Below are 16,203 nucleotides of genomic sequence, written 5' to 3'. Positions count from 1 at the left end.
TCCTATAGTGTGCCACCAGACCGGTATTTTAGTACAACATGAAGTAAAACCTGAAAAATAAACAGGAGCTGAACAGCAGACAAGCATTAGCTTAAGTTTTTTTTTTAACGTTAGTTATTCAGAAGTAGAATCATGTTTGTTGTTGGAAAAGTTAAGGACTTTATATATAGAGCCCAAAGGACCCTTTCAATGTCAGTTAATAATTACTAACGAGTCGGAGACCCAGAGGGACCCGTCCACTTACAGTAATAGTTATGTAGTTTCTGTCCTTGGGGCCTTGGAGATAGGGCCGGCTTTAGCCTCGTCGCACGCAGTACGACAATCATTTTAGGTGCCCCCACACCCGATGACCCCCTCCTCGGATTGTCTCAGTACTACTGGGCAAAAGTGCCCCTCATCTCTCCAGTCATAAGTTATTGTTAAACACAGCGATGGGTCAGAGCCTGTTTCGGCTGCACCGGTCGCACTGCCCTAAAGCCGGTGTTTTGCTCAGAGCCCTCGGGTACCGAGCAGTCTCTTATGATGGGGAGGAGCTAGGAGCACGCAAGCCAGAAGACTGGTTGTATTTTCTGCATGTGAAAGCAATACGAGAGCAAGCAACCCTAAAGTGACGGCAGTGCATTTGTTTGTGTGCCTAAACGGCGTGGCTACACTATGCCTACTCTTACCCGGTATGTAGGATAGGAGGGCCTAGGGAACCTACAATTTCTGTGTCTACCTAAATCAAACATGCCAAATTTGTAGAGATGAAAGATGGAGATTTTGGAGATCAGGAAGAATTATTAACATGGGGACAATTTCAGGTGCGAGAAAGCCATATTAAAATAATTTGTGCTTTAAAAGTAGGAGTCTCCAGATTAACTTCTTCATGACGGATATATAATTATTTATTTTGTAACATTTTGGTATTGCTGTTTGATATATTGTTTATTGTCATTGTTTTTAATTAACAGATATTATGACTTGTTTTTCATATTACTTTTATTGTATTAACATTTTATTGACTTCTTTGATACTGTGAACTTGAAAACGTTACTAAAAAGGTGTCAGCTTGAAGTTTTTTATGTGAGGTACTCAACAAATCTTTTAAATAAGGTAAGCACTAACATGTCTGACCACTCACCTACAGGTGAATTAACAATTATTGTATTTCCTTCAGAAAATCTAAACTTCTATACCACACAGAGGAATATATAAGGACAGTGTAAAGCCTTCTTTTCAGGAAGAATCCTTTATTTAGCCAATTCATCAAGGCTGGGATGTATGGATTCAGCAAGTGGGAATAATCCCTAGGCGTCCCTCGCTAAATGGAGGCTGCCAGAAGGATCTGCACTTGTCAAGAAGGCTCAGGTAAGGGGAATCTCTGAGCCTTAAAACAACACAGCAAAGTTGTTCCCTATGTCGAGTTTGAAATGAATCAGGAAAACTGAAGATAATTCAAAGTACATCCAGGCAAAAAGTCAGTGGATGTTTAAGCTTTTCATTCAGCTGTCCTCAGATTATTATTCCCACTTGCTTGGCTGTCCTTTGTCCTGAGGAAGACCCGCTATTACACCATACGAACGCATTATCAGGGTAGAAACGTCAACGATAATACATGGCTCAGTCTTTACAAATCTCTTGGTGTATACTAATGAGCGGCCCCGCCACAACAAGCGATATTGGCCTCGTTGTTGTTCTGACCATTCTTCAACCTGTATATACTTGTATATAACTTCACCTCTTGTATATATGCACTGCACCACCAGCACTGGGCACCCATTGTCACTTTGAAACACTGGTCACTTTACAATTGTGCCTCACCTTGACAGCCCTTGAGAAATATCAAATAATAATAATTTTTGCAAGCAATTTGGAATTTCTTATTGTACTGTTGTGTTCCAATATTCACTTTGTTGCGCGCTGTGATTTAGCCCACTTTTATTCTCCGGCATATTGGTTATGCAGAGAGTCATATAAAATATTGGTAACAAGATTTGTCTACTTGTGCCCCCTGGCAACACTGCACACAATAACCACAACAGAAAGCACACATGTTCCTTCAATGTGCAGGCAATAGTGGACCACCCGGGAATCTCCACCAACCTCGACGCCAACACCCAGGCAGTGTTAATGATTCTTACATCTACCCAAAGTCCATTAACAACCAGCGCTAACAGGATGGCACTCAGGGAACAGCAGTGCTCGTTGGCAAGTACCAAATGAACACACCACACACCTCAACTCTACAATCATGCAACACACACCACTGGGAATGCACATGTTACAAACTCACATTCAACATGCCAAACAACATGTCCACCTACCATGCCCACCCACCAGACACAACTCACTGTTGGAACCTGGGCCAGCCATGCCCATAAGCTATCAACGGCATGGCACCTCAGCCACACAATAGCAGATTGTGGGGAGCGGTGGGGAACATGCATGTGCGAAGGAAGCAAGTGACCGATGAATGAGAATGTACACAATGCCAAGTATGGTGTGGATGTGATAGCCAGACTGCAGTATGCAGACCACACACATATCCATGTCAACACACACTGCTGGTTTTTGGAGTGTAGTGGGCAGTGGACGCAACCATGTCACCCCAGCCAGTGGGGAAGATTGCAGAAATGTAGCTTGTTACGTCTCCCCATAAGCGTGAGCTGAGTAGGCTGGCCCGACGTACGCCAGGCCAGCGTAGGGGTGTGAATAAAAGGCACGTAACTCTGGGGATGGTCCTCTTCCAGAATGCCCAACGTGTCTGCCAGGGCGGCGCCTCTCACCCCGCCACGAGGCCGATGCCGTGAGCAGAGTTGCCTGCGATCCTGTGCGCCTGCTGTGCCCCAGGCCGCTGGTCTCTGAACAAGTCTTGCCCACCCCTGCGCACCCAGTCCTCACCTGCCAACACTGGCGTGTGTTGAAGAGGGCCCACCACGTGCCGGTTTAAGCTCCAAGGCTAAGGGCTGCGGCGCTGGCAGCCTCCTCAGACCATCACAGTCTCCGAGACATAGGCCCGCAGTACTCCTTTCTTGTTGATGTACTCTACGGGCATACACAGCGGACTAATAGGTCACACTTATGGACCTGAGTCTTGATTACACTAAGGAAGAGGACGATGTTTATGGCTGAGTTGAACTCACTATACTCCCTTCGATGTGGTGCCACCAAGTCTGTGATTAGCATTCCACCAACACGTGTCTGTGGGCCCAGGCTGACTACTGCCCTCGGGCCACACAGCGCTCGGGTAGGACACACATGTTGAACTGAGTCTTGATTTTTAAATGGCAGAGTACATATCATTGCATGCAAGGAGAGGTGTAAGAGGATGACGCTTTACAGTCCGTAGGAAAAAAGGATCATTGTTATGGAGGTGATCGAACACTACCGACAACAGCCCTGGTGTCACTAACTCTGTTCATCGCGAGCCAACGACACGTGACTTTGGGCCCCTGCTGACCACTGCCTCCGGCCCGCACTGCAGTCAAGTAGGTCACACATTTGGGACTGAGTCTTGATTTAGCAATGGACAAATTCATATAATTGTACCGGCATCATCGCAGACTGCATCCCCGGTGCCACTAAGCCAGTTTCCCGACATACATGGACACTCTCTGGTAGAACTTCGGTGGCGTCTGAGTCTTTTGACTGGGGGTTGTCTTCATCCTCATGTAGCTGATACTGAATTGGTGGTGGAAACAAGGCTGTAGCATTCCACTCCTCCATTTGCTGCTTCCGGATGGCGTATGTCCTCTGTATCATGCCCTGGAGGACACCCTCCACTGTCCCCCACAGCCCTACCTCACATTCCCCTTGGGCATCGACGAGGACCTGCTCAGTCAGCCTGGCCCTGCCTCAGTGCACCGCAATCCACCGTCCCGTGGCAGGGTGCCTGTGCCGGCCGCTGTGCATCCAGGACCACTAACTCTGTGCAGCTCAAGTCAGGGACCCTGTCTTCTGAGATAATGGGTGGCCTCTGAGATGATGGCCGCGGGTCATCAACGCCATGTGTCTGTGGTCCTGCGTTGTCCGCTGCCTCCCGCCTCAACTGCGATACACCAGGGCTCATACATCAAATCGAGTGCTGACCGGCCCGGACGCCGCATCACTGCAGGAAGGCACACGCCACCACCACCAGGACCGCCTCCAACTGCTCCTTTCTTGTTGATGTACTCTACGGGCATACACAGCGGACTAATAGGTCACACTTATGGACCTGAGTCTTGATTACACTAAGGAAGAGGACGATGTTTATGGCTGAGTTGAACTCACTATACTCCCTTCGATGTGGTGCCACCAAGTCTGTGATTAGCATTCCACCAACACATGTCTGTGGGCCCAGGCTGACTACTGCCCTCGGGCCACACAGCGCTCGGGTAGGACACACATGTTGAACTGAGTCTTGATTTTTAAATGGCAGAGTACATATCATTGCATGCAAGGAGAGGTGTAAGAGGATGACGCTTTACAGTCCGTAGGAAAAAAGGATCATTGTTATGGAGGTGATCGAACACTACCGACAACAGCCCTGGTGTCACTAACTCTGTTCATCGCGAGCCAACGACACGTGACTTTGGGCCCCTGCTGACCACTGCCTCCGGCCCGCACTGCAGTCAAGTAGGTCACACATTTGGGACTGAGTCTTGATTTAGCAATGGACAAATTCATATAATTGTACCGGCATCATCGCAGACTGCATCCCCGGTGCCACTAAGCCAGTTCCCCGACATACATGGACACTCTCTGGTAGAACTTCGGTGGCGTCTGAGTCTTTTGACTGGGGGTTGTCTTCATCCTCATGTAGCTGATACTGAATTGGTGGTGGAAACAAGGCTGTAGCATTCCACTCCTCCATTTGCTGCTTCCGGATGGCGTATGTCCTCTGTATCATGCCCTGGAGGACACCCTCCACTGTCCCCCACAGCCCTACCCCACATTCCCCTTGGGCATCGACGAGGACCTGCTCAGTCAGCCTGGCCCTGCCTCAGTGCACCGCAATCCACCGTCCCGTGGCAGGGTGCCTGTGCCGGCCGCTGTGCATCCAGGACCACTAACTCTGTGCAGCTCAAGTCAGGGACCCTGTCTTCTGAGATAATGGGTGGCCTCTGAGATGATGGCCGCGGGTCATCAACGCCATGTGTCTGTGGTCCTGCGTTGTCCGCTGCCTCCCGCCTCAACTGCGATACACCAGGGCTCATACATCAAATCGAGTGCTGACCGGCCCGGACGCCGCATCACTGCAGGAAGGCACACGCCACCACCACCAGGACCGCCTCCAACTGCCAACTGCCAGTGTCTAAACGGTCGTACAGGCAGACTAACAGAGTTGCTCACACCTGTCATGGATGCCATCATCTGCCTGATACCCTGCTCAGCACTCCAGTACCACTAACTCAGTGCACCGTCATCGTCCATTTCTGTTTTGGTTATGTGCTGGGGCAAGCTCACGCAGCAATGTCACCTCAGGCGGTATGGGGGACCTGGGACGATGATAAGGAAGATTATGCTGGCGAGACACCCCCCACTGCAGCTGCATTAGGACTATCCCAAGGGACCCAATCCTAGACATTTTATTCACATGAGCACGCTCAGCTCTAGTGCCCCAACCTCAGTGCTCTGCAACTCACGGACACTTCTGTTTGCTCATTGGGTGACCTCTGTTCTTGCTCCAGTTGCCACCATAATGCTCCGCTCTCAACTCTGTAATGCTGGTGTTTTTTGTTTCCAACTTAATAATGTTCAGTATTGTATTTGTGGCCAACACCAACAACTCCCTCAGGGCTGGCTTACACTCACCCCACACACATCCAGAACAGGCTTCACTGTACATGTGACCCTGCCAATAAAGGGGCCGGGCGCACGTAGCCCGTAGCCAGTTCCACAAACTATCTGCATGTGTCTGTGTGGTCATGTGTGCATGAGGGCCCTGTGCCCTACAACATTACATTGTGTTGTGTACAGCAGACGCAACCATGTAATCGCAGGGAGTGGGTTAGAGCTTGGACATGTAGCTTTGTCATCAGCCACTCAATACATAAGAGGAGTGTACAGGGCTGCCATACGGAGGTCCAGCGTGGGTGTGTGAATGTTAATTCTGGGGCTCTGGGCGTGGTTCAGTACAGGAAATGTGCAATTGCATGTGTCTCTGTCGCAGTGTGGGTCTCCTTTGTGGGGTGTAGGTGGTCAGTGATGGGACTTAGACACTCCATATGTGATGTAGTTCGGCTTCCATGAGCTCTGACCGCACCCGCACATGTTTGGACACCCCCTTTTGGCATTCTGACACCTGGTATTTGAATGCGATGTGTGCCTCGGTGGCGTGTTGGGAGCCAGCCATGATGACGGGTGCTTCCTGCTGTGTGGTCTCTGTAGGGACTGGAGTCTCCTCCATGTAGCTTAGCTGCCCTGCTCCTGGGGGTGGGTTGCCTGAGATGTCCATGAGCTGTTGTGGTGCGTCGGTGTCGAAGATGTGGTGGTCGTCTTCAGCATCACTGATCGGTTGTCTGGTATGCTCTGCTGGAGGTGTTGTTTGTCCTTCTGCAATGTGAAGGGGCGATGCATGTTGACATTGTGTTGACATGTATGTTGGCGCATTGTTCTTGTTGACATGCAGACTGTATGACAATGTTACATTGTGACTGTTTGGGCGGTGCTGAAAATTGATGCGGGGCAGTGTACATTTAGACTACGTGACGGATGTGAGGTTGTATACGTACATATGAATCTTACACTTTCCTGCTCTGTTCGATGTGCTTGGCCTGTTTCTGCGCATGACCAGTTGTGTCCCCTGTTCTGCAGTGTCGGTGTTTCACTTTGTACCACGTTGTCGTGAGATGTGCTGTGATTGCTATATGTGTGTGCTGCAGTTGATGTTGTGTCAGGTCCTATCGAGCTGTGTCAGTACTCCCAGCTCCTTGCACCGTCTCCACACTGATGACTGTGGCCTCCATTCCCTCCAGCTCCTTCTGTGGCGCAGGAAACTCCTACTTCCTGTTGCCGTTGCTGCCTTCCTGTTGGCAGCGGGTTTGTGCTTGAGGTGGCTTTTCACATTATGCCAGTGCCTCTTGACCTCCTTGACACTCTGACTGCATTCACGTTAGTCTCATTGTGGGTCAGTTGATGGTAGTGTACTGTCACCTCCGTGACACTGAGGCTGATCTGGTTTTGCTGCGGACTGCACCTAGTCTTCCTCTTCCTCTTCTCCTTGGTCTTCCCCGACCCCGAGGTTCCTTGCTGGTGGTCTGTGGGGCTTGTGGAGTTGGTGTTGGCCTCTGCACTAGGTCCGGGTGCATCCATGGTGACACACAGTTCGAATTGTTTTTGGTGTATTATTTTTATTGCTTTTATAGTGCATTTTCCCACCTGAAGCATGGGATTTGCAGGCCTGTCACTGTTTTTTGCAGATGTTTGTATCGCTGTTGACCTCATCCTAACTTTTTTTGTGTTGGTGTTTTGCATTTTTGCGGGGTCGCGTTGTCTTTATCGCAGACATTTGAAGCGTTGTCGTCGGCCTATTGCATAGTACCTCCGTGTTGCAAATACGGCGTTGTTTTACTGCGATAGACTGCGATATGAAGTGTTGCCCCATAGTGTTACATCTGCTCACCATGAGGAGGTCTTGACAGTTGAGATTGAGGAGTCAATATAAGTGTGGGCAAATATTTTAATTCTGATATTGTGGTAGGACACAATTAAGATCATTTTCACTTACTACTGAAAAGCCTGGGAATGAATTGTTTATTGGTCAAATTTACTTACTTTCAATAAATGAAGTTGCTCAGCAGATATAAGAAAACGAAATCGAAAACCACGGGCCAATCCATCTTTGGACTAAGTCCTAGCCTTGAGTAATGCCAATACTGTGGACATGACAATGATAGCTATTTCTAAATCCTCCCCAGGCAAAGTCACAGTGCAGATGGTGTACCTACTGACAATTATAAAAGAACCCTTGCTTTTTGGCACCACTTTTTTTTTCATAGCATTGTTTTAGTTCAGATCCCTTCTTCTTGCAGGGATTCTACTAGAGTACCCATTTTTTAAAAAGGGCAACAGAAATTCACCTACTTGCTACAGACCCATTTCCCCTTTGGATATGATGTAGCCGAACACACATTTTGTGTAGGAGTGCATTATAATCACATGAATAATCCGCATCCGCACATAATCCTTTGTTGTCATAACATGGAGTGTTAGAATTTGTGATGTAATAAGGTGTAAAGTGATGTATTCTAGGCCATTGGAATGTAACATGGAGCAAATAATGTAGAAGGAAAATGTAAAGATTAATGTGAAGAATTTGTGTTGTGCAACTATCAATTATTCATGTATCTAATGTGTTTATGGATGTGTTATTTTAGATGTAGGTAGCAATATTAATTGAATGTGTTTATTTATTATGCAGATTCTTAAAGCTCATGTGCCATTTTATTATGTTAGCTGAAATTTTAGGCCTGAAATGCTTTCTTCCCTAGAAGCTCTCATCCTCTCCCCTAGAAAGGGAGAGAATGTAGCCTTATGGCTAGAACGGTCGACCTTGAAGCTTGGGAACCAGGTTTGAGTCTCGGCAACGACGCTGTGATTCTGAGCAAATCACTTAATCTCCCTGTGCCTACCAACAATGAATGTTTCCTTCTGTAACGAAACTAGGGCCCATGTAGAGTGCTCTGATACCCGATGTCTCGGGTCTAGTTCGAGATATATCTATATCTATATATATATATATATCGCCAAACAATCCAGTTACTGCAAAATGAATTCACACTGGTGCCGTGGCCTCTTTAGATAAACGCTTTTATTAGAGTTTCAGCAACGGGTGCCCAACGCGTTTCGCTGTTTCAATCACAGCTTGTTCACGGGTAAGGTTTTCACCGATACAATGTGACATTTAAAGAAACAGAGACTCGTTCCGCTTTGAATCAATGGAAACTGACAACAGACTTCCATGTTACTACCATTTTATCCATCAGTCACCTCCAGACGCTGTAAATCATTAAAGGACAATCTCACAAACAGTTCCATAAAAGAAAACAAACGAAAGAACCAGGTTGAAGGTTTTTTCACTTGTATGAGGTGTAAAGCCTGCAAGTTCAGTCAGAACTGTAAGACCATAAAACTAAGGAAGGACAAACCAGCTTTTAAAATTTCAAGACATTTTTCCTGTGATACCGAGTTTGCTGTGTACGCTCTAAGATGCCCTTGTGATCTCTATTACATAGGTAGCACCACCAAAAAAGTTAAATTACGTATCCTTGAGCATCTCAGAGCAATTTCTCACAACGATAAGCAGTACCCAGTTGCTCGCCACTTCCATCAACTACACATCCAGTGTGTTGGATTCAGTGCCCCTAAGAGAAAGAGGGGGAAATCGCACTATTGAGTTGAGGAAACTTGAGTCTAAGATGATCTTAAGATTCAACACCATGATGCCCACAGGGTTAAATTTTGACGAAGAACTAGCAATTCATCTTAGATGAGATGTTACAGAATATTATCTTGTTGTTTCCGTCCCTTTGCGTTAATTTACCCTTTAGATGACTTTTTAACTGATTGTTTTTAAATTCACTAAGAGAGAGTTCCACAGTATTAAATTAGAAACCTTATGTCACTTCCTTTACAGAAAGAACCACGTGAGCTTTGTGAAGATCCGAAGATTGAATTATGTTTTTGCTCACTTGAGCGGGACTTTATTTGTTGTAACAATGAATTGTCAACATTTGACATCACTTAAGCAGCGCAATGTGATAAATTATGTTTTTGCTCACTGGAGCGGGACTTTATTTGTTATAACTATGTAATGTTTGATATTACTTAAGCAGCGTATTATGATAGACTTTATTATTGAGCCCACAAGGGATTAATTGTAAGTTAATGTCATGCTTTAAATTTAGCATCTCATATCATAATTGTATCCACTTGGATTTAAATTTGTTTTCAGCAAATTATCTGTCTATACGCTGTTTTTCCAGTACATTAATTCTTTTTCATTTTGGAAAACTTCATTGTCAAAAAATGGTAGTAACACGGAAGTCTGTTGTCGGTTTCTATTGATTCAAAGCGGAACGAGTCTCTGTTTCTTTAAATGTCACATTGTATCGGTGAAAACCTTACCCATGAACAAGCTGTGATTGAAACAGCGAAACGCGTTGGGCACCCGTTGCTGAAACTCTAATAAAAGCGTTTATCTAAAGAGGCCACGGCACCAGTGTGAATTCATTTTGCAGTAACTGGATTAATTGGCGATATTTGGGAGTGGCGTCCCTGCCGTCTTGGCCCGCCGCCATTTGAGGCTCCTTGTTTGCCGAACCTTGGTGTTGGAATATATATATATATCTATATAGCTGGTGGCGATTTTCGAATTTAAATAAATATTTATTCACCTCAGCCTGGGTCAACTTTCGTTTTCTGGACCGGTGGTACCTGGTGGCACGGGGGTACGCAGATACGTGTGGGACGAGTGCGAGTTTTATATATATATATATATATATATGAAACAAAACATTCCTCCTGGGAAGAAAGGGAGTTGCACTTCCAACACCTTGCCTGTGGCAGTAAAATAGTACAGATGGGCAGCTGTGATTCCTGACGCGTTTCGTTCGCCTGCTGCAAACTTTTTCAAAGGTAAGCCCAGGTGATTCAGGGTGTGTCCGCGAGAGCTTCTCAGTTATAGTAATGCTTGGCCGGCCCTCTAGTGGACATCTTGAGTGACGTTAGCCGGCATGCTGGTAGTTGAAGTCCCGCCGGGTCCCTGCTTGTGTGCTGACGAGGCTCTGTTACTACGGAAACCATTGGGATTTCCTACGGTGTTGTTCCATGGCAGTCTATATTGTAGGGCTGCTGTGGATCCTCACCAAACTCTGGTGCTTGGCGGCTGCCGACCACCCTGTAATTCGTTTCCGAAGCCAAAGTGTTGGTCCAAGGTCGGGTGACTGTCGGCGCTCTTTGGAGGCAGTGCGTGTCTCTGCGGCTGGACCCGCCGCTCTATATGCAACAAAACATTCCTCCTGGGAAGAAAGGGAGTCGCACTTCCAACACCTTGCCTGTGGCAGTAAAGTAGTACAGATGGGCAGATGTGATTCCTGACGCGTTTTGATCGCCTGCTGCGAACTTTTTCAAAGGTAAGCCCAGGTGATTCAGGGTGTGTCCGCGAGAGCTTCTCAGTTATAGTAATGCTTGGCCGGCCCTCTAGTGGACATCTTGAGTGACGTTAGCCAGCATGCTGGTAGTTGAAGTCTCGCCGGGTCCCTGCTTGTGTGCTGACGAGGCTCTGTTACTACGGAAACCATTGGGATTTCCTACGGCGTTGTTCCATGGCAGTCTATATTGTAGGGCTGCTGTGGATCCTCACCAAACTCTGGTGCTTGGCGGCTGCCGACCACCCTGTAATTCGTTTCCGAAGCCAAAGTGTTGGTCCAAGGTCGGGTGACTGTCGGCGCTCTTTGGAGGCAGTGCGTGTCTCTGCGGCTGGACCCGCCGCTCTATATGCAACAAAACATTCCTCCTGGGAAGAAAGGGAGTCGCACTTCCAACACCTTGCCTGTGGCAGTAAAATAGTACAGATGGGCAGCTGTGATTCCTGACGCGTTTCGTTCGCCTGCTGCGAACTTTTTCAAAGGTAAGCCCAGGTGATTCAGGGTGTGTCCGCGAGAGCTTCTCAGTTATAGTAATGCTTGGCCGGCCCTCTAGTGGACATCTTGAGTGACGTTAGCCGGCATGCTGGTAGTTGAAGTCTCGCCGGGTCCCTGCTTGTGTGCTGACGAGGCTCTGTTACTACGGAAACCATTGGGATTTCCTAGGGCGTTGTTCCATGGCAGTCTATATTGTAGGGCTGCTGTGGATCCTCACCAAAATCTGGTGCTCGGCGGCTGCCGACCACCCTGTAATTCGTTTCCGAAGCCAAAGTGTTGGTCCAAGGTCGGGTGACTGTCGGCGCTCTTTGGAGGCAGTGCATGTCTCTGCGGCTGGACCCGCCGCTCTATATGCAACAAAACATTCCTCCTGGGAAGAAAGGAAGTCGCACTTCCAACACCTTGCCTGTGGCAGTAAAATAGTACAAATGGGCAGCTGTGATTCCTGACGCGGATTTTCGTTCGCCTGCTGCGAACTTTTTCAAAGGTAAGCCCAGGTGATTCAGGGTGTGTCCGCGAGAGCTTCTCAGTTATAGTAATGCTTGGCCGGCCCTCTAGTGGACATCTTGAGTGACGTTAGCCGGCATGCTGGTAGTTGAAGTCTCGCCGGGTCCCTGCTTGTGTGCTGACGATATATATATATATACATATATACATATATATATATATATATATTGTACACAGCCTCTCGAGTGGAAAGGAAGATGAGCCGCACACATTTTTCAGCAAGATTAGAGGCACTTTATTGCGTGTTGCAGCGCTGGCAAGTTCCGTAATGTTCCCGATGCATTTCGGTCGAACATCGACCTTTTTCAAGGGAGGAAGCCACAGCATCACACCGGCTGAACAATGCACTAGCCATGCTCGCTCCTTTAAGGATGTTCTCCCTCTCGTGGTCGCCACCACAGACTGGTTGTTTTCGTAGTGCATTAGTAGCCATTTGAATGTTTCCCTTTGGTGAGTGGTGACAATTTTTAGTGCTGCTTTCTAGTATTACTGAAATCCCCACATATACCACTTTTAGGTTGTAGGAGAACTGCCAAAGTCCAGTCCTTGGCGGCTGCCTGCTGCCTTGTAAGCTTGCGCAGAAACCCAGGAGGGGTGCAAAATCGGGCAGCCACAGCGCTCTTATTAGGTGGTGCGTAGCTCGAGGCAGGATATATATATAAAAAGCTCTCATTAAGAATTAACAGTTGAATTTCATGTGCACTGTGGATTTTGTTCTTTCTCACGTTTTGTGTTGCAAGTGGAAGAAGAATCCTTGTTAGCCAGAATAATGTCTTTGTTTTCTTAGTCAGACGAGGAGAGAAGAGGATACATCATGAGCTCAAGGTGATAAGAGACATTGTTGTGTTTCACACAGGAGAAGGCCAGGGAATCAAGGTCATCAATGTTACAGTTCAGGAGAATCGCTGTCCAGTGGAAACCTACCTATGTGACCATGTAACGGGACGGATGGCGTGACTCGTCGCTAGACCTTTTGGAAAATATATCTGTAATAATGTGATGCAAATAGGGAAAGAGCCCACTTCTTCCTTCTCCGCCTTAAGAAAACCAGTATCTTAGAACGAGCTCTGTAGCTTCATGCTACCTGACCCATTGATATGGAGAGACTTCTTAGAAGACTGCACATGCTGACACCTTTTACTTCACTCCATTGAGAATGCGAAAGTAGGAATGGCACGTTACCATGTTAGTCTAGAGATAGAATAATGCTTTACTTTCATCAACCCTCGATGCAGGGGAATTTGGACTCATGCTCTTTAATCCTTTGCATTTTATTTCTTGAACTAATCGTTCTGTTTATGCTGCATAGATTAAGCTGTGTGTGCAGATTTGGCTTTATGCTGATTCCAATGTATTTTTGCACTCTCATCTGGAGGTGTATTTATATTCAGTTATTTCTGGCTTTGTAATAAATTGACTAACCTTACGAAAGTGTCTGTGGTTACTATGGGTCTAAAGAGTCGGCTGTTTAACTGATTTGGAATTCATGTTGATCTTTCTCTCCTCCACACTTTCATGCTGCTAAAAAGAACCATTGGCCAGAGAGTCTAGATCTGACCTATAACTTATGGGCCCGGCCCTTTTCAGATTCCTCAGCTCAACCTTGGAGAGGGTAATTCTTCATCTCCTCGAGGAGTGGGCTAGCGACACCAAGTTTAAGTAAATATGACCAAGCCAAGGGTGAGGCAATCCTTATGACTTTTAAGGATCTGTCTAGCGTGTCCAACCTGTTGGGCAGGGAAAGGCTCTAGACACTGGTGGGGAAAGCTCAAGTTAATCTAACAATAATCAATCTTTTGATTAGACTGCATGAGGGGACGAAGAAACAGGGCTGATTCACTAACGGGGCTGATTCACTAACAGAGACTGTACCCCATTCTTTTTTAAAAATAAAGTTGTCAGACATGGTTGCATTTTCGCACCCTTTCTTTTTCTCTTTTACATAAATGCCCTAGAGGAAGAACTGACACTAAGAGGTAAAGATCTCTGACAGATTGGGAACCCCATCATCCCCGTGTTTCTTTGAGCAAATGACTCAGTTCTTTTAGCCCGCACAGCAAATGGGGTACAGCTGTTATTGGACACTTTTAATGACCATGATGGAACCTGAAAATTAACCGTGCACAGTTTTTGCTGATTGCCTAAAACTAGAACAATCAGACATCATTCCTTGGTTGTCTTATGTTAAAAATTCCTTTTTGGACCTTGACCTTCCTCACTTCTTTTTCTCTCCAAATGATTTTACTGACAGCATAAAAGATGAGGATAAAACTGCATTTATCAACTTAGATCCATGAAGAGACTTTGCAATCAACAATCTCTAGTTACAGTATCACATTACCTAGGTGGGAGTTGAAAACGATCTCCTTTTGGTTACCAACACAAAAGACAGGTTCTATCTTACCCGTTTATGGATAGGCTTTGTCCTCTTCCTACTAGTGCACCCCCATCAGGGATCAAGGTTCCAATGTTTACCACCTTGTCCCTGTGATGACACCTCAAAACAAACACTGGCCCACTTCATGTTTGTTTGTGGCTTTTACATCCAACCTAGAAGGTATTTTCTGCGACCCATCTTCAGTCCTTTAGTGTCAGATCTCACAATACGTGTTTGTCTCGCCTCTTATGCCTACAGTCAGAATTATGCTGTCTTGTTATCATTAGGTTTATCTGTGGGGCTTTAAAAATCAGGAAATCTCTGAACTAAAAAGTTTTTTTATTAATTGCAGTATTTTAATCATATATGAACATCGCACTTGCACTTTGAGTTTTGACTATTTTAACTGTATGCCTTTTATGACTGATTCGTACACCTGAGGGCTTTTACTCGATGCCTTTCTTTTTTTTCGTAACAACTTTTTGCCTATGTGGCAGGGTTTTATAATTATGCATTTATGTAGACCCAAATAAATCTGGTTCACTGGTGTAACAAAAATTGAGGGGCCTCCATGCACGTACAAAGAGGGACCCCTCCATGCTCAATCAGGAGCTCTCTGGCCAGAGTGCTGTGCCAAGGGGGCCCCCTGGAGCTTGGGGCTCCCCGCACCTCGAGGGCCTGTGTTTCGCCCCCGATCTGATTGATATAAATATCTGATTGTAGCCGTCAAGACATCCTGGGCAACTTGGTGGATCCCTTATGTGTCTTCTTTAACTGACAATTTGGAGTTTTTTTTTTCCTTGGTCTCGTCTTTACTATATGGATTATTATCAGCAGATGTATCATAACAACTGTCATTTATTTCAAACATTTTGCATTGTGATCTGCATTTATCTTGTTTTACATTTTTATCTTGAGTTCTTTTATGATTCGTTTGAGCTGAAATAAAGTTGATTGACTGACTGACTGAAGTGCTAATTGGCCAAATGTACTTATTCAAAATAAATGAAGTTGTTCAGTAGATATATGAAAACTAAATAGAGCATCATATTTGAGCTGTGCTCTAGCATCCGTTATGCCATGCCAAATTGGAACTGCAAGTCTTCGTGGAGCCTATTGAAAAAGGAATGGAAACGTGAGTGGTCGTAGACCCTGCTCAGTTGCCTTGAGCAGTGGGGTCTGTAGATTCCACGTGCCTCCTAGAAACTCTATTAACAAATACAAGGCTTTGGAGAGAACAGGCACACTTACATGCAGGCCAACACCCCTATTTCTTGAGGACACACTTCTTTGAACAATCTAAAAAGTGAAAGAGTTTTACAACTGGAGTATTTGTAACATCTGTGAAATCTAGTGGTAGGAGAATGAAACAACATAATTCGCAGTATAGATAGAATTATATTATTTTGCGTTTCTTGTAAATACAGTCTGTGGTGTTCTGCTTCCAGGTATATTTGAAGAGGTTTCGGCACTGGTTTCCTGCATAAAAGCTCGAAATCTGATTATCCATGCAACTCAATGTTCAAGGATTATCTTATTTCTGTATCCAGGTTCTTTTTAGAATACCTGTGTTTAGATTGTATTTATATTTAATTTTTGTTTATGGATTATTATAAGTTATTCGGCAGCTTGTTAGCGTTTTTGACTTTCTATGTTGCCTTTGCCTTCATTCTGATACCCTGCTTGGCTTCTCTTGACTTTTGACGAGAG

The 16,203-nt window shown here is 45.9% G+C and overlaps 1 protein-coding gene across 1 annotated transcript in view; it reads right to left on the bottom strand.

The window, feature by feature from the left end:
- Positions 1-16,203, bottom strand: part of LOC144784640 (macrophage mannose receptor 1-like) — a 765,034-nt gene that overhangs the window by 187,363 nt on the left and 561,468 nt on the right. The gene's annotated exons all lie outside the window — the stretch shown is intronic.

This window comes from Lissotriton helveticus, chromosome 10 (assembly GCF_964261635.1).
Source record: "Lissotriton helveticus chromosome 10, aLisHel1.1, whole genome shotgun sequence".
Lineage (NCBI taxonomy): Eukaryota > Metazoa > Chordata > Amphibia > Caudata > Salamandridae > Lissotriton > Lissotriton helveticus.
This window is presented reverse-complemented; position numbering and strand designations above follow the sequence as displayed.